Source organism: Tamandua tetradactyla, chromosome 20, assembly GCF_023851605.1.
Source record: "Tamandua tetradactyla isolate mTamTet1 chromosome 20, mTamTet1.pri, whole genome shotgun sequence".
NCBI lineage: Eukaryota > Metazoa > Chordata > Mammalia > Pilosa > Myrmecophagidae > Tamandua > Tamandua tetradactyla.
In genome coordinates, this window is record NC_135346.1 from 42953617 (window position 1) to 42978660 (window position 25044).

Below are 25044 nucleotides of genomic sequence, written 5' to 3' on the forward strand. Positions count from 1 at the left end.
CCCTGCTCCATGGAAAAGTTACAGAAGGGGCAAAAAGGTGATGGAGGTGGCAATTCAGGAGTGTGGCTGACCTGGGAGAACCTTCTGCACCACACGTCCTCTGGCCTGGTTGCAGAGGATGAGGAAGTGAGACAGAAAGCTGGAGCCTGGCGTGGAAGTACAGAGCCCACAGGAGTGCATGGACAGGAACACAGGACTAGGATGTAAGCCAGGCCACCTTCCTGGGATGCGCCTACCCTCACCAGCATAGACCCGTGACTGGCAACTCACTCCACACCCCACACACCTGGATCCTATCACCCGCTCCCATTCCCCGTGTGCTAGGCACCCCCACCACACCAACCCATAGTGCATATACCTGTCCCACACCACAACCCCTAGTGCAGTCCAATCCACCTCTCCTGCACCACTCCCGAACACCACTTCCCCTCCCTGTTCCCTGCAGGCTGTTGCCAGCACATTAAGATTGCAGACACTAACCTCCATACCTAGGCTACCGGGATCCCTGTCCATAGTATCTCACAGTCTCACCCCACTCTCCCTGGGCTCAGGGCTCATCTGTTTACGGCACTCCCAGGCCCACACATGCACATGGGCCACGAATCACGCCCTAGAAATTGCACTTTACAGCAGTCCTAGAACCACGCATGTGCATAGCCCTCAACCTCACTTCCCAGCTCTGAGAAAAGTCTCACCTGCTCAGTGGTGTCACGTCTGCTCCCAATCCACAAAGGCTCAATGCCAACCTGCTGGCCAGAGATCTATGCATGCACATAAAGGGCCCCATGACTTAGACCAGCACACACCAACATTACGACCCCAAGACCAGTGCACCCGCACGGCTACATCCTCCCTGGCCACTGGGCACCCCACCTATGTTCACAAGCATTTGTGTAACCTCCCCGATCTGCGCCCATACCTGCACTGAAGCTAATCACCACAATGAGTGCTCCACCCCATGCCCTGCTCCCTGCTGCACAACCATCCTGCAAATACAAGACCTTAGACTACTGAAAAGAATCAACTCCCAGAGTAAATCAATCAAGATGTTTACATGCCATGAAAACAGCAGAAGATCACTAAGCATATCACAAGGCAGACAGACATAGCCCTATCTGTCCATAATGACTAAATTAAAAGACCAGAGGAGACACAGAAGCTGGAACAACTAATCAAAGATGTTCATACAACTCTTTTTAATAAAATAAATGGGATGTCAAATGACATAAAGGAGACCAAGAAGACAGTACAAGAGCATAAAGAGAAATTTGAAAGAATAAATAGAAGAATAGTGGATATCACAGAGATTAAAGACTCTGTTGATGAAATGAAAAACATACTAGAGGTACACAAGACCAGATTTGAAGAAAGAATAGGTGATATAGAGAACAGTATAATTGACTTTGAAGACTCAAAACAGCAAATGGCAAAAAAGATGGAAAAAATGGTATGGAAACTCAGGGAAATGACAGGCAAAACAAAGCATGCAACTATAAGAATCATTGGTGTCCCTGAAGGAGAAGAGAAGAGTAAAGGGCTAGGAAGAGTAGTTGAGGATATAATGGGGGAAAACTTCCCAATCCTCACAAAAGACGTAAATATACAAGACAAAGAAGCCCAACCTTTTATTCCAAGCAGAATAAATCCAAATAGGCCTTCCCCAAGGTACATACAAATCAATCTGTCAAATGTTGAAGAGAAGCAGAAAATCTTGAAAGTGGCAAGAGAAAAACAACCTACTATATATGAGGGAAATCAAATAAGACTGAGTTCATGCTACTCAAACAGCACCCTGGAGGAAAGAAGGCAATCGTTTGATATATTCAAGATCCTAAGAGAGAAAGACTTCCAGCCAAGAATTCTGTACCCAGACAAATTGTTCTTCAAAATTGAGGGAGAAATTCAAGTATTCACAGACAAAGAAGTCCTGAAAGAATTTGTCAACAAGAGACTGGCCCTATAAGAAATACTAAAAGAAGTTCTGTTGGCTGAAAAAAAAAAAAAAAAAGACAAGAGAGGGAGGTCAGGAGGAGGGCACAGAATTGAAGAGTACTACTAAGGGTAATATGAATAATAAAAAGAGAAAGAGGGAAAAGAATAGATAGATCTGACAAAGAAACTAAAAAAGATAAGATGGTGGAATCAAGAAATGCCTTTTCAGTAATAACTTTGAATGTTAATGAATTAAACTTACCAATTAAAAGATACAGATTGGCAGAATGGATTAAGAAACATAATCTAGCTATATGCTGCTTACAAGAGACTCATTTTAGACACAAGGATACAAATAGATTAAAAGTGAAAGGATGAAAAAAGATTTTCCACACAAGTTGTAACTGAAAGAAAGCAGGAGTAGCTATACTAACATTGGACAAAATAGACTTTAAATGTAAGGGCATCATAAGAAACAAAGAAGGACACTATATATATATATATAATTAAGGGGTCAATTAACCAATAAGCTGTAAAAATCACAAATGTTTATGCTCTCAACCAAGGAGCTGCAAATTACATGAGACAGACATTGGCAAAACTGAAGGGAGTGATAGATGTTTCAAAAATGATAGTAGGAGACTTCAATACACCACTTTCTTCTATAGTGTCTATAACCAGACAGAAGATCAACAAGGAAATAGAGAAGTTAAATAACTTGATAAATGATTAGACCTAACTGACATATATAGGTAATTGAACCCAAAGCACAAAGTTATTCATTCTTCTCTAGTGCTTATGGAACATTCTCCAGGATAGAGCATATGCTGGGATACAAAATAGGTCTTTATAAATTTAAAAACATTGAAATTATTCACAGCACTTTCTCTGACCACAATGGGATGAAGCTGGATTTCAATAACCACCAAAGAACAAGAACATTCACAAATATGTGGAGATTAAATAACTCACTCTTAAACAACCAGTGGGTCAAAGGAGAAACTACTAGAGAAATCAGTAGCTATCTTGAGATAAATGAAAATGGGAATACAACTTATCAGAACTTATGGGATGTGGCAAAGTCTGTGCTGAGAGGGAAATTCATTGCCTTAAATGCCTATATTAAAAAACAAGACAGAGCAAAAATCAAGAACTTAACAACAAACCTGGAGGAACTTAAGAAAGAACAGAAAACTAGCCACAAAGCAAATAGGAGAAGAGAAATATCAAAGATTAAAGCAGAGATAAATGAATAGGAGAACAAATGAACAATAGAAAGAATCAATAAAACCAAAAGTTGATTCTTTGAGAAAATCAATAAAACTGATGGGCCACTAGCAAGAATGACAAAGAAAAAAAAGAGAGAGGATGCAAATAAAGAAAATCAGAAATGAGAAGGGGTGAATTACCACAGAACCTGAAGAAATAAAAGAAATCATAAGAGGATACTATGAACAACTATACACCAACAAACTAGACAACTTAGATGAAATATACAAATTTCTGGAGACACACAAACAAGCTACACTGACTCAGGAAGAAATAGAAGGTATCAACAAACCAATCGCAAGTAAAGAGATTCAATCAATCATCAAAAATCTTCCTACAAAGAAAAGCCCAGGGCCAAATGGCTTCACAGGGAAATTTTATCAAACATTCCATAAAGAACTAATACCAATTCTGCTCAAGATTTTCCAAAAAATTGAAGAAAAAGAAACTCTACCTAACTCATTTTATAAGGCTAATATCATTTTAATACCAAAACCAAGTAAAGATGCTATAAGAAAGGAAAACTACAGGGCAATCTTCCTAATGAACATAGATGCAAAAACTCTCAATAAAATATTAGCAAATCGAATCCAACAACACTTTTAAAAAATTATGCACCATGACCAAGTGGGGTTTATACCAGGAATGCAAGGATGGTTCAACATAAGAAAATCAATTAATGTAATTATGGCACATTAACAAATCAAAAGGGAAAAATCACCTGATCATCTGGATTGATGCTGAAAAAGCATTCAAAAAAATTCAGCATCTTTTTCTGATGAAAGTACTCCAAAAGATAGGAATCAAAAGTAATTACCTCAATATTATAAAGGGAATATATGAAAAACTGGTAGCTATTATCTATTAATGGAGAAAGACTGAAAACCTTCCCCCTAAGATCAGGTACAAGACAAGGATGCCCACTCTCAGCACTATTATTCAACATTGTGCTAGGAGTTCCAGCTAGAGCAACCAGGTAGGACAAAGAAATAAAAGGCATTCAAATTGGAAAGGAAGAAGTAAAATTCTCATTATTTGCTGATCATATGATACTATAACTGGAAGATCCTGAGATATCTACAGCAAAGTTACTTGAGCTAATAAACAAATTCTGCAAGGGGGCGGGATATAAAATTATTGTGCAAAATTCAATAACATTTCAATGTACAAGCAATGACCTAGTTGAGGAGTCAGTTAAGGAAAAAATTCCATTCAAAATAGCAGTTAAAGGAATCAAATATTTAGGAATGAACTTAACTAGGAACATAAAGACTTTTATACAGAAAACTACATTACATTACTAAAAGAAATCAAAGGAGATCTAAATAGGTGGAAAGACATTCCTTGCTCATGGATAGGAAGGCTAAGTATAGTTAAGATGTCAATTCTCCCCAAATTGATCTACAGATTCAACACAGTACCAATCAAAATTCTAACAACCTACTTTGAAGATTTGGAAGAGCTAACTATTAAATTCATCTGGAAGGGAAAGAAAAGCCAAATAGCTAAAACCATCCTAAAAAAGAAGAACAAAGTAGGAGGATTAACACTTCCTGACATCAAAACCTATTTTAAAGCCACAGTGGTCAAAACAGCATGGTACTGGCACAAAGACAGAAACATTGACCAATGGAATCTAATTAAGAGTGCAGAAATGACCACCAAATCTATGGTCAACTGATTTTTCACAAGGCCCCTAAATCCTCTGAACTGGGACAAAATAATTTTTTTCAATAATTGGGTGTGGAAGAACTGCATATCAATAGCCAAGAAAATGAAAGAGGACCCCTATCTTATACCCTACACAAAAATCAACTCAAAGTGGATCAAACACCTAAATATAAGAACTAGCACTACAAAGCTTCTTGAAGAAAATGTAGGGAAACATTTTCAAGACCTAGTAATAGGAGATAGCTTCCTAAACTTCACACCCAAAACACAAGCAACAAAAGAAAAACAAGATAAATGGGAACTCCTCAAAATCAAATGCTTCTGCACCTCAAAAGAATTTGTCAAAAAGTTGAAGAAGCAGCAAACTCAATGGGAGAAAATATTTGGAAATCACATATCAGACAAAGGTTTTATTTCCTGTATATACAAAGAAATCATACAAATCAATAACAAAAGAGCAAACAATCCAATTATAAAATGGGCTAAAGATATGAATAGGTGTTTTTCTGAAGAGCAAATACAGATGGCTCAACAGCACATGAAGAGATGTTTATTTTCACTGGCTATAAGGGAAATGCAGATCAAGAATAAAGTGAGATACCACCCCACATCTGTAAGAATGGCTGCTATTAAACAAACAGGAAACTGTAAATGTTGGAGAGGATGCAGAGAAACTGAGACCCTTAAGCACTGCTGGTGGGAATGTATAATGGTGCAGCCATTATGGAAGACTGTTTGGCGGTTCCTTAGGAAACTAAATGTTGAGTGTCCTTATGACCCAGTAATAGCACTACTTGGTATATACTCAGAAGAGCTGAAAGCAACAACACAAACAGACATCTGCACACCGATGTTCATAGCAGCATTATTTACAATCGACAAAAGATGGAAACAAACCAAGTGCCCATCAACAGATGAGTGGATCAACAAAATGAGGTATATACCTATGATGGAATGTTATGCAGCAGTAAGACAAAATGACATCCTGAAGCACATGACGAGATGGATGAGCTTTAGGACATAATGCTGTGTGAAATTAGCCAGACACAAAAGGACGGATACTGTATGATTCCAGTTTTATGTCCACCATAAAGGTATAATCAGCGGCTTATAATGAAGAATATAGGGCACTTAGAGATGCATAGAAACTAGAGATGGGTGAACTGTTAGCTAATGATGTTGAACTCCTATGTAAGGGAATTGATAAGAGTGAAGGTGATTCTCTAGTGGGTCTAGAAGTAATATTGCCATATTGAAGATCAACAAAATTGAAAGGTGTATTATAGACCTATGTGTTCCACTGACTCACACAAGAAATATGAATGAATTACTGTAAGAATTACTTCAAAGATATGATTCTTATATAAAGAGTGTTTAAGTGCAGAGTACAGGGGGAAAACTGGTATTGCATGGTGTGAGCTATGTTCAAAAGGAAACCATCAGTACTACCACAGCAGTGGTAGTGGTGAGGGATAAGAGTAAAGAGAAGGTTTAGATTTCCTGTTTGGTGAGGATGTGTTTATTGGATTTCTGTCTCTTGGGAATGAAGAAATGATCTAAAATTGAGAATGTTAATGGACTGTGGATTTTGGGCCCTCTGCCTGACACCCGATGAATGCAGGTGGCTGAAGGATGCACTGACGATGAAGTAGATTGGCGAACAATGATGTATACTTATGAACGAAAGATGTGTTGCCACAAAAAGGAACAAAGTCATGAGGTATGCAACAATGTGAATGAACATATGGGGTTTTTGATGAGACAAAATAAACCAGAATTAAAAGAATAACAATGGTGTGGTCACCTTTAGAAAATACTTAAAAGAAAACAGGGACCTAGATCGTATGCTTTTAGAGCAGACACATTAAGTCCAGAGTGGTGATTATTATTTCTGGATTTTTGAGAGGCTGTTTTATATATGTAACCTGATATTTAGAGGTAAGAACGAAGCCAAACAAGTTGGGGTTAAAGTAATTCAGAACATAGGGGTAAGGAAGACAGTGTCTATATTTTAGATCCATACATACTCTTTGAGACCAATGGAAGATGGTTTTATTTGATCTGGAACTGAAATTTTCTATGGTGCATAATCTAATTCAACATATTTGTATAGCTCTTTGAACAACTGAAACACAGGAAGCACAGAATAAGAAAGAAGTCCTTTAATCCTGTATAGATTAATGTAATACCTGGAAACATCCTAGAGTATATTAAGCAGATAATCAAAAAGTGTTGGCAAAGTCCCCTGAGGGAGGGGAGAAAGACTATGGAACCATTAAACCTTACCATCAGGGAATCCCCTGATACTGTGTCAAATTTTAGGTGTACCCAAATCAATAGGCCATGCCCTTGATCATGAGGCTTACTCTTGTGAAGCTTATGTAGGTAGCACAGAAGCTTTGACTACCTATAGGCATGCCTAAGTGTTATTTCTGGAGGGCCTCTGTGGTTGCTCAGATGTGACGTCAGTCTTTCTAAGCCCAACTCTGCAAGTGAAATCATTGCCCTCCCCCTTACGTGGGACATGATATCCAGTGGTGAAAGTCTATCTGGCAACATGGGAGATGTCTCCCAGCAATGAATCCAGACCTAGCACCATGGGATCAACAATTGCATCCTGAGGAAAAGAGGGAAAAGAAGTATAATTAGTAATGTTATCAGTGGCAGAGAGAGTTTAAATAGAGTTGAGAGGCTACTCTGGAGGTTGCTCTTATGCAAGCTTTAGGTAGACCTTGCTACCTATCATAACCTGCCAATCCCCAACCAGGACCATTCCAGCAATCCTAAGGAACATCTAAGGCAATATATAAGATTTCACAAGGGTTCCAGGCACTAGAGTAGCTTTCCAGAAACCTGCACCCTCCAGATGGTTTCCTGATCCAGATAAGTCCTGAAACCTAGCTCAACCTCTCCAGAACATCAGATAGTTCTGTCTCCCTACACCATATTAGTGACAGACCCTTCCTACATAAAAAATTTAGAATTGCCATAGCCCAAACAACCCCAAAGAGAGGTATGGAAAGATCAAAGGTGATGGTGGAATTATACATAGAAGATAGGACTTAACAAATAACTATGAATGCTGAATTATGAAATTGATATCTCTTATAGTCTACAGTATTTTAGAGTAACCAGAATTAAAAACCTAAAATTCTGAAATTGTAACCCATGCCAAAGTCTGAAATATGTTCTATAACTAATTGTGGTGCTGTGCTTTGAAATTTATAGTTTTTTTTGTGTGTATATGTAATTGTTCACAAAAAAACATCAATTGTGATGATTAAAAGTATTCAAGTCCTCCAGCCTCCTATATTCCGGAGCAACTAGAAGGAAAAATATGAGAGGATCATATGGTAGCCCATGACAAACCTTGGAATCTGTCCTGTAACCACTTGTTGAAGAGTACTTTGAAAACTATCGCTTTTTTTTTTATTTCTTTGCTTTGTATATACATTATACCACACAATAAAAAAGTTTAGAAAAGAAAAAGGAAAACAAATCTAGAATTGATCAGCAACTGAATGTAATGAGCGTGAGAGATGCTCCTTTAAAAAATGATGCTCTCAGAGTACAAACAAAAGTCATGATTAATGTATTTGTCAAGTCCATAAAAGAAAATAGACAGGCCACTGCCTTCCCCCATCAAAGATGTACAAGGATGAGAACAATGCCTTTGCAGGTCATTTGTGCTGTCCCTTTGGATATTGCATTAACTCACTCTTTTCAGTCTTGAGTTGTAAACAACTGAATAGGCTATTAACATTTTGATCGATATTTAGTCCTGTCCTTGCACGTTTGTTTAAGTTGTGGTTTCAGGCTCGAGTCACTTGAAATAAAGCAGTATTGTCACTGCACTTGGTTTGAGATATAACTTCATTATAGATTATGGGGAATAAAAGGATTTTAGAATAAAATAACATTTCAAAGGGCACAGAGAAGTATAATGTAGAAGTTTCGCTTTAACTTTGTACTACCTCACATTGTATTCCCAGGTTTAATGTTGATTAACAATTTCTCATTAAATAAAAGAAGAAGAAATATAGGAACTCAATATAAGCTAAAATAAAAGTCATGCTTTGCATGTACAAAGTATTTTATAATTTGCTAAGAAATTTCATGCACTTTTTTTTTTTATCTCTGTGCAATGTTGTACAGAAGAGAAAACTGAGACTTTAGTGAGGAAAGTGACTTAGATCACAGAGCTAATAATTGTAGGATGTGCTGGTTTGAAAGGAGGTATGCCCCCTGGAAAAGCCATGTTTTAATCAAAATCCCATTTCATAAAAGTAGAATAATCCCTATTCAATACTGTATGTTTGAAATTGTAATCAGATCATCTCCCTGGATGATGTGATTTAGACAAGAGTGGTTGTTAAACTGGATTAGGTGATGATATGTCTCCACCCATTGGGTGGGTCTTGATTGGTTTACTGGAGTCCTATAAAAGAGGAAACATTTGGAGATGAGATTCGGAGAGAGCAGAGAATGCTGCAGTACCACAAAGCAGAGAGTCCACAAGCCAGTGACCTTTGGAGATGAAGCAGGAAAATGCCTCCCAGGGAGCTTCATGAAACAGGAAGCCAGGAGAAGAAGCTGGCAGATGATGCCGTGTTTGCCACATGCCCTTCTAGATGAGAGAGAAACTCTGACTGTGTTTGCCATGTGCCTTCTCACTTGAGAGAGAAACCCTGAACTTCATTGGCCTTCTTGAACTAAGGTATCTTTCCCTGGATGGATGCCTTTGATTGGACATTTCTATAGACTTCTTTTAATTGGGACATTTTCTCAGCCTTAGAATGGTAACTAGCAACTTATTAAATTCCCCTTTTTAAAAATCATTCCATTTCTGGTATGTTGCATTCCAGCAGCTAGCAAACTAAAACATAGTGTTAGCCTTTAATACACAGATCATCAGTCTTTACTATCTAACCCAAGTGGCTATGCTCACACAAGCTGAGAAGGAAGGACATCATGATATGGTAGAAAAAGAATACAGAAAGATTTAGACTCTTAAAAGCCAATTGGTTGAATGATATGGCCTTTGGAAAAACAATCCATAGTATTATAGAATATTGCCTTATTAATATAATGGGAGAAATGGCTATATAGGAAAGAAGGAACTTAGAAGATTTGCTCTACACTGGAATCCATGTTACAAAACAATCAAACTCAAGTCATTATTGGACCTTTGAAAAACAGAAAGAGAAGAAAGGTATGTGCTCACTGCATTTGATAATCCATGTCTAAATAGTATGAATTATGTAAAATGTGCCTGGGATTTCTACCTCAGAGTTCCCAAAAGTAACTACCATAGAACACAGATTTTTAAAGATACTTTTTGAAAAAAAAAAACTGTGCTGAGTCAAATTTGGGATATATGGTATGCTGTAACCTCTGTCTTACCACTTTGGATATTCACAATGGGCAAGAGGCTATTAAAGGTTCTGTGAACTCCTACAAGAAAGAAACTTGTTACATTAAACACATTCAATGTTTATGCTAGTCCTTCTCAAATTTGTTTGACCTTTGGGGCCATTATTAGAGTTGTACCTATTAACTTCCCTGGGCACCATTTTCAGAACTGGTGACCTGTCTTACTACTTAGATCTCGAAAGATTTAGATTGCAAAGATTTGGATAAACCTCAGTTAAGGATATTTTTCATCTACTGCTTTTTCATTCCTTACCTTTTGTGGCTTTTCAGACAAAATAAACAACTTTGTGGACACTATATTGCTTCTAAGATATTAATATATTCAAGAAAATCTAATGAGAGGAAGAAATTTTTAACTTTCCATTATCGTGCTGCTTGATTTTCTTCATAGCTAAATGGATATAGTCAGTCAATTAAATAATCCATCAGTATGCATTTTCCTTGTTTACAATGCATTCTGCAGGACAAACACGGAATCTGCCTCAAAGAACTTGTAATTTAATTGAGGCATCTGGGTATGGATATGCTGATAAATTATGTAACCATAGGGTGTTAAACATACGTTAGCAGAAATGTCACTAGGAGGGCGTGAGTGTCACCGGTCCTTCACCTGCTGTGAGTTCAGAAGTGCGGTTACAGTGGGTGGTGGTGACATGGGATGGTGGGGAGTTTCCTGAGGATCATATATGCTGAAGCATATATTTACGGCCGAGTGTGGGCACAGTTTAAAAAACGGCAGAATGCTCAAAAACATGCAAGTACAATTACACATTTGCATTTCTGAATTATAAAAGACACTTGCTAGCAGGAAAAGAGGAGAAAGAAGTCAAGAAATTGGCCCCTCTGCAGAGCTCCAAGAAGATGACTTTAGAGGAAACTGAAACAAATGTAATGAAGGACTAAAGCATGTGTTTTTACTAACTGAACACATCACTCATACATTATCCTTGTGCACTTCCAAAGAAGAGACACCTGCACAGGTCTCCATTCAGACAGGGTTTGGGTTGGGGTAGTGTGGGGACCCAGCACCTGGCCCCTCTACCGTACTGAGAGTAAGTTATTGTAGGCATGTGGCTCCCTGTAATTACTGGGACAGATGTTAAAGGACATTAGACTCCTGGGTGGGTGGGTGGATGGGGTGGGGTAAATGTACAGATGGTATCACAAACAAAGCATTAAAATTCCTCTCTCTCGATCATTGTTAACAACAGATTTCCAGATCCCTGTGTCACAAGACCCTGCTGAATATGTTCTCACACCTTATGGAATGCATTTGTTCTAAGCCTGTATAAGCTGTCACTCCCCACCCCTTCGCAGAGCACTGGCTTCCATTTTCTGGACAGCAAACCACGGGGAAAGATCTTCTCCTATTCCTAAGGCCCAATAAAATCCATACCTAACTCTCTACTAGCATGTTCTTTGGTCTTGAGACTGTGCCAAACTGAGCTCTTGAAGAGCAGGGTTGGAATAGGTAGGGACTGGAAATTGCCCATGAAATTGTCAGGTTTAGCTCAAGGATTCTAAGTGAATTCCTACATTAGAAATTCACACAGAGATATTTCTCTGATTCTACAAATCTCAGGAATTAATTTGGTTAACAAAATAGCTTGGAGAGATAGAAGCTGTATAACTAAATGGAATTAATCTAACTTCCAAGATATATGGGATGTTTTTTGAAACATTTCTAAAGAGTGCACAGTGTGCGATATTGTTTGTGTCTCAAAATTAGTATGCACTTAAACTTCCAAGACGTAGGTATCATTGCCTGGTATATTTTCATGTAAATGTGCACTTTTCACAAATATTGCGTATAAGGTACACCGATTTTTGCAGAATTTTAATGTTTAAAGGAATCATGCATCTCGTTGAGCTCAGCGTCTTTGTCTTCATGTAACATATGAGCAAATTAGGCAGAAATAACTCCATGTGTACAAAGAGTTCTCCAATTCTGCCTCCTACTTTATTTTGACAATATCTTACTCCAAGAGAGATAGGTGTGAACACTCAGAGTGATGAATTTGAACACACATCCTTATATAAGTGTGCTCTATGAAACATGCTGAAATGTAGGTTATCACCAGGGAACTCACTCTGCATTGTTATCTAAGTCGTTTCCAGCACCATCCTCATTGACTGAATCTAGCACCTTATCAGAGTTCAAAACATTTTTATGAAACCATTAAAAATACAATTCCACTATTAATTTGCCAACCTAAACACTGTGTAAGCAGTTACAAAATCTTTTCTGAACCAGAAATGGCATTTAATCCACAATGAGTCAATAACTCTAATTCCTTTGCTCGATTCAGTTACTTTTAAGCATGTTATTTCCAGTCATCAGAAAGAGCTGGAATTGTCAAGAAGCCAGCAAAGCATTGAAATGAAGGGAAAACATTGGGCCAGTTGAGTGACCTACCATTTGTTTCTCCTGAGAAGCTTGATGGTGCTTCTTGTGTGTATATTTGTTCATTAAAAAAAAAATTTTGAACACCAACGATGCTTAGTATAGAATAGGAAACCAGGAAATACAGGGGCAAACTGGACAATGCTTTTTGCCTCTGTAGAAGGCAAAAATTAGTAGATTAGTAGAATAAAATAGGCATTAAAGAAATACTTTTTCCCCATGATATGGACTAACTTGTGATATGTGTGCAGAAAGAGAAATAAAAGTTACTGTAAGAGTTGGTGACACGGGGCCCTCCTGTGCAAACACAACAGTCAGAAATCGGAGGCTGAATCAAAATGCTCTCATCTGTTAAACTAAATTTGGCTGGTAACTGAAATTTTTGCTGGCTGAGTAAGTGATGCAAAATTATGCAAATAGCTTTATATCCTGACTCTTCACACCCTTTTTCATATCATTTCTTTATTGGGCTCAATGCAGTTAAAATAATGTTTGTACTATGGAGAAAGGGCTACAACTGCATGAACTATGGAATGATCAGAAAGTTGAGAGCCAGGTTTTTGATTTTGCACTTTACAAGTCTGTCATTTTTCAGACTGTTTTAAAAATGTGAATATATTTTATTTTAGAAAATATGCTATTTTACTCTGATAGAAATCTCTGAGCTATATTTAAGTCTGATTTAAATCATTTGGCAGTATTTAGCTCATGTCTAATTTGCTTTCTTCGTTAGACTAGTGGAGATGGTTTATATATCATGAGAGAAATGGAAATAGTACCATGTTTCATGAAAAAAGAATGAAAAAGGAAACATCAGCTTCAGTGTCATTTCATGTTGGGAATATTTAGTAAATCATCTGCCACTCCTAAGTTATTAATGTGAAGAGATTAAAATATGCATAATTTAATATCTTGAAAATATATGGTTATGACAGTACTTTATGCTGATTTATGCAGCATTTGTTTAGGTTTCCTTTTTTCAAAGTGCTTCCTTCTTTGTTTTAGTTTCCTGAATTAAAGGCCATTTTCCATTACACCTTGCATTGTAAGGTTTACCAAAATTTCCCACAAAATACAAATATAAAAAGATGCAATTTGTGAGGTTATAAGTGGCATCCTTTTACTGTAATAAAATAGGCAAAGAGTAAATAAAGTGGAATGAACCTGAAGCCCATTAGTGAGATATGAAATAGCACACAAAGGGGCTCGAGGGATTTAAGAGTAAATCTTTAAGGAGTGTTCCTTTGTGTAATAAATGTTTGACTAAGGAGGCAAGTCCCTTCAAAGTGCTTTTCTGTGTGTCAGGTATTCCATTTTCTCTGCAGCTAGATGGCGAACCATGTTTTCCATGTAAAAACAGACTCCTTCATACCAACACGAATTCAGAACGGGGAGAAAAAGTGGGAGCATTGAAATAAAGCCCATTTCTAAACTAATTTTTTTTCTTTTAGCCTGTCAATAGCTTCCATTACGTAGACACTGGCTTCTCTTTGTTCTCGACAAGAACTTCCCGGACTCTGCTGTCAGATGCTGGGGGCGAGAGGGGTGGGCAGCAGGAAAATGAAGGAAGGAGGAAAGAAAGTAAGAATGTGAAAACTGAAGTTGGCCAGCCAAAATGTAAATCCTCTTTCCATCACAACTTTCTACATCACTTTAATCAAGTTATATAAATTACTGAGCTTCAGTTTCCACCTCTGGGAATGGATATAAAGATAGTTCCCCTTGCACTGAGGTTGTTGTGGATACTGAAATGTAGTATACAGAATTATTCATACAGGGGAGCATACAATAAGCTCTCTATTATGAGGAAAATCAACTCACATGAAAGTACACACAAAACACAAATACCTGATACAAGCAGATGAGAGAATTTGAAAGAAGCCAAGATAAGAAGGGACTTTAAAAAACATTAGCATTTGATATATTGTGGTGGTCTCCACACATAAATGAGGGAGGCATATTTTCGTCTTTTGAAGTCACATTCAGTTAAATTTTCATTTCATACGTAAAGTAATCCAGAATATGCCCCTTCACTCTAAATTTTTTTCGTGGTCACAACTCAATTATTTACTTTATAATCTATTACCGGTCATTGGTGCAAAACATTCATATAGATGTCACTAGTCACTACCTGTGCTAGAAATACTGAAAGAGTCTTGAAAGCATCCAGTTGGGTGCAGCAATTACAAGAGTTTCTTAGTAACTACTGTTGTGCATGATATTCTCTGACGGAACGTAATATTATAATTAGTACTAGTGGGAAATAAAGAAATTCTAGTGTTAACATTTCTCTGCTCATGAATTCTTATGTTATCTATTTTTAAGAGCTTTTCAGTCCTGAGCATTTTAATGCATCTGAAAAATTCTCATTATCTAAACCAGTGCTGTCAGTCAATTGGGCAAAGCTGCATTCACTGATTGGATGAAAAGGTGCAAATGAATTGTTTCTGCTCACACCGAACATAAATGCAGCTGACTCTCCCTAGTGACAGAATATAAATAGATCATGTTATATAAGGCACATTCAGGTTTTTTTTTTTTAACCTTTCAAAAGAATTAGCATTGCACATAGCATTACTAGTTAAGAATTTCCTCCACACGAAACATGGTTTTGAAAAGTTTACCTCCAAAACCAAGAGAGCCAACAAAGATTGAGAATCTGTGTTTTGACAAGTCTTGTTGTATGATCTCTGTTCAGATCAATGCAGGTGTACACATGGATGCCTTGGACGCTGCTGAGAACGAGCACCAGGTTGGATGAAATTTCCATTTAACAGAGTCTAGCACCAAGCCATTCCCTTAGATTCTAGTCACAGAAGTCAAATGTCTACTGGCTTAGGAAATCCAGCAGTACACAGAACAGTCCCTGTGAAGTCTGACTGAACTGCCATTCGCTTTTAGGAGTCATGGCAGCCAAAGAAATATAAATCTGGTCAGTTTGTGCAAGAATGACCTCAGGTAGACTGATATAATTTAGCCATTCATGAAAACCCAGAAATTCATGATTCATAGCAATAATGCTAGTGATAATAATAATAATAAGCCCTTATAACAGTGTCTCACAAACAACTGAGAAGATTCAGTAATCCTCCTTCAATCCACACCAGTAACTGTGATGACTACAAGATTGAGCTTCCTGATGGAACCCAAGGATGATCTTTACGTGAGTCTGGTGATGTCATTGGCAACTGGGAACCATCATGGATACTTGAGGTCATGGGGAGCTTGCCCTTCAGGTAGGGGTGCAACTCTCTCTTGAGATATGTGTTCTCCCTGGAAGTTGCATTGGACTCCACCCACACCTACAAGAAAGGACACACCAGACCATTTCCCTATGTCTAGGGCATCTTCTTATCATTCTTTCTCACTGTAGCATTGGGAAAATTGTGCATAATCTGGGGTCTTTGTTGAATTCCAGATAATATATTCCTCTCCTGTCATCTCACTTGCCTGGCAATTTCTCTACTATGGGAGGTAAGTGTTAATTATGAACACAGGCATATTGTGAACTGCAGTAGTTTTGTTTTCCTACCTGAAACATGTTAACAACACTTGCGGATGCCTGGACATATTTAACTTCATGATTTCTCTGTCAGAAAATTAATTGAATGATGCTTTAGAAAGTACAAGGCCAAAAAGGGGGGGAAAAGAGATCAGAGTATTGAGGGTATCTCATTTTAGTATAAAATCTGGTGCTGACTGGCCATATAATTAAATAACTAATTAGGAAAAAATAATTAGTATCTGAAGAATTTCGCTTCATCATATGTACACTGCAGATGTTATTTCTTTGGAACTATTGCTCAAGAATTTTCAGTTCCTAAGAAAAAGATATCAAGCAGACATTTTTGATTTATAAAATATCATCTTGGAAGAACTCATTAGCCCCAATTATTTGTATATACATTAAGAATGAATAGCCAACAGAGTAATCAACAACATTACATTCATAAAGCATTTGTACAATTAATAAACTATAAATGACAGGAGAAGAAAACCCAATTAAAATGTTAATATTTTTGCTAATAAAAGTATTTTTGCATGGACTTGTTCCAAACAAGAGCAAGATGAGAGGGTAATGGAGCAAATTTATTGATCAACAAAGCAAATTTATTGATTAATTTGGTCAATCCTAAAGCTCTCTTTCTCTTATTCAAGGATATTGGAATAGAAGAGGAAAAAAAGACAGTGAGAAAATAGGTCAGTGCTTAGGAATAAAATGAATACATTTGAAAACTGGTAAAGGAAAACTTCATTATAAATATGAAAATACAAAGCATGAAGATAGAATAACGGAACAAATAAAAATTCCAATTCTTTTTGCACAGTCTTTATTTTAATGACCATGCAATACATTAATCTGCAGATAAATGAATTAATGAAGCAAAGGTCTTTCTACGTGCATTCTCTAATCATTCTTCAGCTGCCACAAGATATAGCAATTCTGGAATCACTGGAAATACACATTGCCAAGTCATTCGATGCCTTTATTTATGTGTATCAAGTATTGAACCTATGCTGGGAATATAAGTTAGAACCAAAGAATCAGAGAAGGCTTAAAAAGAGAGGATCAGATTCATTCTCCTCACTCTGTAGTTGATGGAAATAAGGCATAGGATCTTTCCATGCTTTACCTGAAGCCGGATCCCAAAATTAGTGACAGGAACAGAAACTCAAGTAACCTTACACTGCCTATCATCTCATTTCCAACACATCATGCTGTCATCTTTTGAAACTTGAAATACTCATCAATAAACTCTCTGGTGGATTTTGCTAGACATCAGGAGATGGCAGTATGATTTACTAATGGATGAGCAAAAGAGTGTACTACTATACTGAAAAAATAATTTATCTTCTTAATATTTCCATTTCATTTTATGTTTAAATACAAAGGTAAGCTTTATGCATGCATTCAAAGGGGCCTCTACCTTAGACCAGCACACACCAGGGTTACACCCCCTAAACCAGTGCATCCACACAGCTACACTGGCCACTGGGTACCTACATTAACAAGCATCACCATATGAGTCCCACTGATTCACACTAGAAATATGAATTAGTTTGTGCAAGAATTACTTCAAAGATATGATTCTTTAAGTCCAGGGTCCAGGGTACAGGGGGATAACTGCTATTGCATGCTCTGAGCTATGTTCAAAAGGAAACCATCAGCACTACCACAGCAACAGAAGAGGTAAATAATGGGAGGAGACACAAGAGTTAAGAGAAAGTTTAGATTTCCTATTTGGTGAGGTTGTGTTTACTAGTTTTCTTTCTTTTGGGAACAATGACATTATCTAAAATTGAGAATGTTGATGGACTGTGGACTTGGGCCTTCTACATGATGCCTGAGAAATGCAGGTGGCTGAAAGATGCACTGATGGAGAAGATTGGCGAACGATGGTGTATCCTTATGAACAAAGTGCATACTGCTACAAAAAGGAACAAAGTTGTGAGACATGCAACAATGTGAATGAACATGTGGGACATTTGGTGAGACAAAATAAGCCAGAAACGAAAGAAGAACAATGGCATGGCCATTTTCAGAAAATGCTTATAAAGTTTTCTAGATTATAAGTTTTCAGAGCAGACACATTAAGTCCAGAGTGGTGATTATTATTTCTGGATTTTGAGAGGCTGTTTTATATATATAACCTGATATTTAGAGATAGGAATGAAGCCGAACTGGTTGGGGTCAAAGTAATTCATAAGATAGGGGTAAAGAATACAGTGTCTATATTTTAAGGACCACACGTACTCTTTGAGACCAATGGAAGAAAGCTGGAACTTTTGATCTGGAACTGAAATTTTCCGTAGTGCATAATCGAATTCAACCTTTCTGTATACTCATTTGAACAACTGAAGCACAGCAAGCACACAATAAGAATGAGGTCCTTTAATTCTGTATAGATTATTGTAATGCCTGTATATATCCTTAGAGTATATTAAGCAGATAATCAAAAAGTATTGGAAAGTCCCCTGAGGGAGGGGGAAAGAATATGAAACTATTAAACCTTACCATCAAGGAATCCCTGATACTGTGTCAAACTTAAGGGATATCCAAATCAGTAGGCCAATTGCCTTCGAATCATTTTTTAAATTATCTTATGAAGCTTATGTAGTTAGCAGAGAAGCTTAGATTACTTATAGGCATGCCTAAGAGTTACTTCCGGAGGACCTCTTTTGTTGCTCAGATGTGGCCTCAGTCTCTCTAAGCCCAAGTCTGCAAGTGAAATCACTGCCCTCACCCCTATGTGGAACAAGACACCCAGAGGTGAATGTTTCTTTGGCAACATGAGAGATGACTCCCATGGATGAATCCAGACCTGGTACTATGGGATTATCAATTCCATCTTGATCAAAAGGGGGGAAAGTAGTGTAATTAATGAAGCATCAGGGGCAGAGAGAGTTCAAATAGAGTTGAGAGGCTACTATGTGGGTTGCCTTTACACAAGCTTCAGTTAGACCTTGCTACCTATCATAACCTGCCAACCCCCAACCAGGACCATTCCAGCCAATCCTAAAAAACATCTAAAGTAATATATCAGATTCCACAAGGGTTCCAGGCACTAGAAATCTACAACCTCCAGATGAGTCCTTGGTCCAGATAAGTCCCAAAAACTAGCCCAGCTTCTCCAGAACATGAGATAGTTCCATCTCCCATATTAGTGACAGACCCTTCCAATATCAAAAATTTAGAATTGCCATAGCCAAAACATCCCTGCAGAGAGGTATGGTAAGATAAAAGGTGATGGTGGAGTCATACATTGAAGATAGGATTAAACAAATGAATATGAATGGTGAATCATTAAATTGATATCTCTTTTAGTCTTCAGTATTTTAGAGCAGCTAGAAGCAAAAACCTCAAATTGTGAAACTGTAATTCGTGTCAAACTCTGAAATCTGTTCTACAACTAATTGTGGTGCTGTGTATTGAAATTTATAGCTTTTTTTTGTATATATGCTATTTTTCATTAAAAAAAGGGGAAATAAGTCAATTGTGATGATAAGAAAATATTTAAGCCCTGTAGTCTCCTATATTCTGGAGCAGCTAGAAGGAAAAATATGAGAGGATCGTACTGTAGCCCATAATAAACTCTGGCAACTGACCTGTAACCACTTGTTGAAGAGTGCTTTGAAAACAATTGCTTTTTTATTTCTTTGCTTTGTATATATGTTATACTATACATGAAAAAAAGTTAAAAAAAAAAAAAAAAGAAAAGTAAAGGAGGGCGCTATTTTGGAAAAAGCTTTAGAGCCCATACAGACAGAGACCTTTGGAAGGAAAACACCCCCGAGAGAGCTTCATGAAACAAGAAGCCTGGAGAGAAAGCTAGCAGATGTTGTCATGTTTGCCATGTGCCTTTCCCATTGAGAGAGAAACCCTGAACATCATCGGCCTTCTTGAATCAAATTATCTTTCCCTGGATGCCTTAGATTGGACATTTTCATATCCTTGCCTTAATTTGGACTATTTCATGCCTTAGAACTGTAAACTTGCAACTTAATAAATTTTTGTTTTAAAAGCACACACACACACACACACACACACACACAAAGGTAATATATAGCCATTATGTACCCAGGAGGACAATTATAAAATTAAAAAATGGAGGCTTCCCTTCTTTTGCAAATCCACTTTCCTTCCCATCTTATTTTCAATGAATTAATGTGCCCATACATGTAAAATCCCTGGCTGACTGTGGATGCCACAAGTCAAATTTATAAAAGAAGCTGCTTATGCACTAAGGACACGTATTGGCTCACCTTACTGGGAGTCTGGGTAAAAGTCTGCTCCAGGGTTCACTTATCTGGACCAGGGATGCATTTGGAGGTTGTAGGTTTCTTGTGGAATCTTATATATTGTTTTAGATGTTCTTATTCTTTTAAATTGCTTCATTGTAGACCAGAGCCCAAAGATGCCACAATATTTAACTAGTCCCCTCGTGATAAGAACCACATTTTTACTTATCAATTCTTTTTCCTAAATTTAAATGAGTCCTGAGTGAGAAATTTTAGACAACTCTCATCACAAAGTTAACCTAAATCAAATTAACGATCTTAGGTCACCTACGTCTTATGAAGCACTCATGGGAAACTACTGCAGGGAGAAAGAATTTGTGGCTTGTCCTCTGAGTTATTCAAATTCTTTGTATGCAGCATCCAAATAGTAGTTAATGAAGCTTCATATGCTATGCTTCCCTGGTTCTCAAGAACAGCAAAATGGAAATTCTTTAGCTGCGACAAAAACGAAAATGAGAGGGCAAAACATTTTATTCAAAAGTCATAAAGCCCCAGTTGAGTCCAAAATTTATTCCCAGTAATTCATTTTAGATAAGATAGGATGGAATTGGTTTTGAAGCGTTTAAGGACTATCTACCTTCCCCAACTAAATAAATGAATGATGTAGAATTTAATCTTCACAGTGTTCTTGTTCAAGATTTTACTTCCCTGCACTCGACTGCAAGTCTACAAGAGCAGCGACAAGGGCTGTATTCCCAGAGCCTAGCACTGTGCCTGGCCCTGGAGACAAAGAGGCACTCAGTAAGTATTTGTTCCCTGAACACATTAAATGAACAAATGGAAAGCAGTAAAGGATGGATGGCCTCTCTACCGGGGGTGATGGGATAGCAATAGTCAGATGAGAAACTATAACCAGTGAAATTATAAAAACAAAGAATTATTATGTCTTTTATGATTGGTATTCCCCCCAACATACCTATTTGACTTGACAGAGCCTTGTTTCAGTTAGGGTTACTCTGGTTGCAAGAAACATTGACACCATCTGGTGATGTCAAACAAGGAGTAAAGGGAAATTTATTATGATGAGACATGCATTTCATGGGGATTGAGGTACTGAGATCACACATAGCTGAGACTCATAGAAATAGGAAATCTTTTGGAAACAAAACCCAGCTCACCCACCCTTCTCAGGAGCAGAGTGATGGTCGAACCCAATACTCTTACACGGTTGTCATGTCCTCTCACTTCCAAATCACTGTTTTTGCTTCTTTGTGCTCTTGATATATTATAGCTGTAAATTCCTTTCACCTTTTGCTCCTCCTTTGCCCCTTTCTTCATTATAATACTCCTAGTATGGTTCAAAGTGTTAACTTTTTAAAAGCCTTCAATATTCTGTTTGTAAAATGCCAAGTGAAATATATTACTTGTCAAGCTCCTAAACTCTGTTCAAAGAATAGGTAGCTAGCTACCCCAAATGTAGGCTAGTAAGGTAATTTAGTGCTTAGGATCACATGGTGCACTGACCTTTCAGTGGGTCTAACACTTTTTTTTTGACTATTCAAAAGACTTTTATTTTGTTTTGTGATCTGTGTCAAATTGCCTCATTCGCATTGTAGGTGATACCTCTTCCCAGGAAATACGAATGAGTGTATGGGTGTGGGGGTGACAAATTTTCTGAGGTGAAATCATAGGAAAGTTAGTAGGCACATCAAAATAGAACCAGTGCAAACAATTATTGGCTATTTTTCTGGTTATAACATTAATATATGATTAGGTGTAACTCATGATTATCTCTATAAGAACAAATCATTATATGCATTTTGGTATATTTCCCTTCAGTCTTTATTTTTTTTGGATATACTTCCAATATTATGTAAATATATATACATATGTATTTATATATATATGTCATATACATATATGGCAAAAGAGATGTGGGAGCACATTTTAGGTATTTTTATAGATCTCTATTTTCTGGTCACTTATTTTAATACATACTGCTCCTTAAAAATATTAATTTAAGTGACTATATATAACATTTTATCTTATGAATGCATCATCTTTATTTACTCACCACCCTCCACCCTGGAAGATATGTAGACACAATAGCACTTGTCAAGCATGTTGTAGCTAAATATTTTGATGCACTGCTAATTATTTTCTCAGGATAGATTCCAAGAAGTAAAATTACTAGATAAATGGGCATGAACGTGTTATAGCCTCTTGAAATACATTGCCAAATTACTTTTATATGTGTATATTAAAAAATTGCATCTACTTTTACTTCTATTAATTGGGTAAGCAGTTATAATTTCATCCACATCATTTATCCCTACATGTAACTAGTGATTTTATTCAGTAAACTATTTATATAAAGTTCAAGGACAGGGATGAGGAGAAAGCCAGTTGTTGCTGTTGGAATATTGAAATTTCAAACTAATTGAGAACATATTCCTTATTTTGGAGTTGACTTTCAAATTTGTAGTAATCTGGGCAAATTACATAATGAAAATTCTCTTAATATTATAGAATATTGGATCACAGATCATCAATTAATCTCCTTCCATTTTAAATTAATTCAACTATATTTTTTATTCTCAAAAAATATTGGACAACTACTATTAACTTAAACTTTACTCAGTACCAGAGATGCAAATGAGAATAAAACTTATTTCCCCAACCTCACACTCAAACTGGGAAATAGTCATGGAAATAATGTATCACAATCAATTGTAATAAATGATATAATTGAAGAATACATATAGAGCTATGGGAGCTGAGAGGAAGAGATGGCTAACTTTGCCAAAATGGACAAGCAGGGGAGGTTCCCTAGAAAAAAATGGCATTAAATGAGAATTAATACTAAATTTCCTATCATAAAGTATATGCCAACTGGTATAAGCCTGTGGCTGGAGAAGAGAATGAAGAGATATATTTGGTTAGACAGTGAAGTATCTTTGTTATGTCAAATAGTTTGAGTTTTATCTTGAAAGCAAGACTAAATCATTGATGTCCAGGGAAAATTAGAAGTTCTTGCAGTGATCCAGGAATAGATGAAGAGGTGCTGATAATGCTGAGGCCCTGGAAAGCATTGAAAAGATTTGTAGATATTTAGGAGATAAAATCAGTGATGCTTATCAACCCATTAAATCTGGATGTTGGGAGAAAAGGGAGTGTGTGTTTAGAATGACCTTTAGTAGATGATGGATCTAAGAATATGATAGATCTGGATTTGGTTTTGCCTTTATGAAATTTGAGTCATGAGGACTTCCGGAGAAGATGGCGGCTTAGTAAGACACGCGGATCTTAGTTTCTTCTCCAGGTCAGCTACTAGGGGAGTAGAAACAGTACAGAACAGTGCCCAAAGCCACAACAGAGATAAAAAAGACAGCGTACCCCATCCTGGAACGGCTGGGTGGCTGAGAGAAGCTGCTCGGGTGAGATCGCCGAGGCGCGCGGGCTTCACCGGGCGGGGTGGCAAGCAGCCGGAGTCACTCCCTTCCCCCTTCCTGGGCTGGCTGGGAGATTGGAGAGGCGGTCCCCTGAAACCACAGTGGCTGGCGCCCACACCACACGAGGCCCCCCGGACCAACTGAGAGAATTGGATCGGATATCCCCAGGCTGCAGAGAACGGTGACGGGTGGGGGAGGCCCCTTCCAAACCCGTGACTCTCCGGGAACGTGCACTCTCCCGGGCGGGATGCTGCCGCTGGTGCCCTCCCACCACGCTTGTCGCCCAGGGCCGACTAGGAAATTCGGACGGGCGCTTTCCCGGGCTGCGGCGGCCAGCAACTCTCCTCGCGTTCGGACCCCGGGCCGGCTCGCACTCTTCCAAGCCGCTTCGGCTAGCGAACCTCCCGGACGGCGAGAGTTTTCCAAAGTTAAAGGTCCCACAGCACCTTTTACTGGTGGGACCCGCAGACAAACGTGTGCCATGAGCGCCACCTACTGGGCAGGATAAGAAAAACAGAACCCAGAGATTTCACAGAAAAACCTTCCAAACTTTTGGATCCAATACCCAGGGAAATCTGTCTAAATGCGCAGACGCCAACAGAAGATAACGGATCACGCTCAAATAATTGAAAATATGGCCCAGTCAAAGGAACAAACCAATAGTTCAAATGAGATACAGGAGCTGAGACAACTAATGTTGAATATACGAACAGAAATGGAAAACCTCTTCAAAAACGAAATCGATAAATTGAGGGAGGACATGAAGAAGACATGGGCTGAACATAAAGAAGAAATAGAAAAACTGAAAAAAACAAATCACAGAACTTATGGAAGTGAAGGATAAAGTAGAAAAGATAGAAAAAAACAATGGATACCTACAATGATAGATTCAAAGAGACAGAAGATAGAATTAGTGATTTGGAGGATGGAACATCTGAATTCCAAAAACAAACAGAAACTATTGGGAAAAGAATGGAAAAATTTGAACAGGGTATCAGGGAACTCAAGGACAATATGAAGCGCACAAATATACGTGTTGTGGGTGTCCCAGAAGGAGAAGAGAAGGGAAAAGGAGGAGAAAAACTAATGGAAGAAATTTTCACTGAAAATTTCCCAACTCTTATGAAAGACCTAAAATTACAG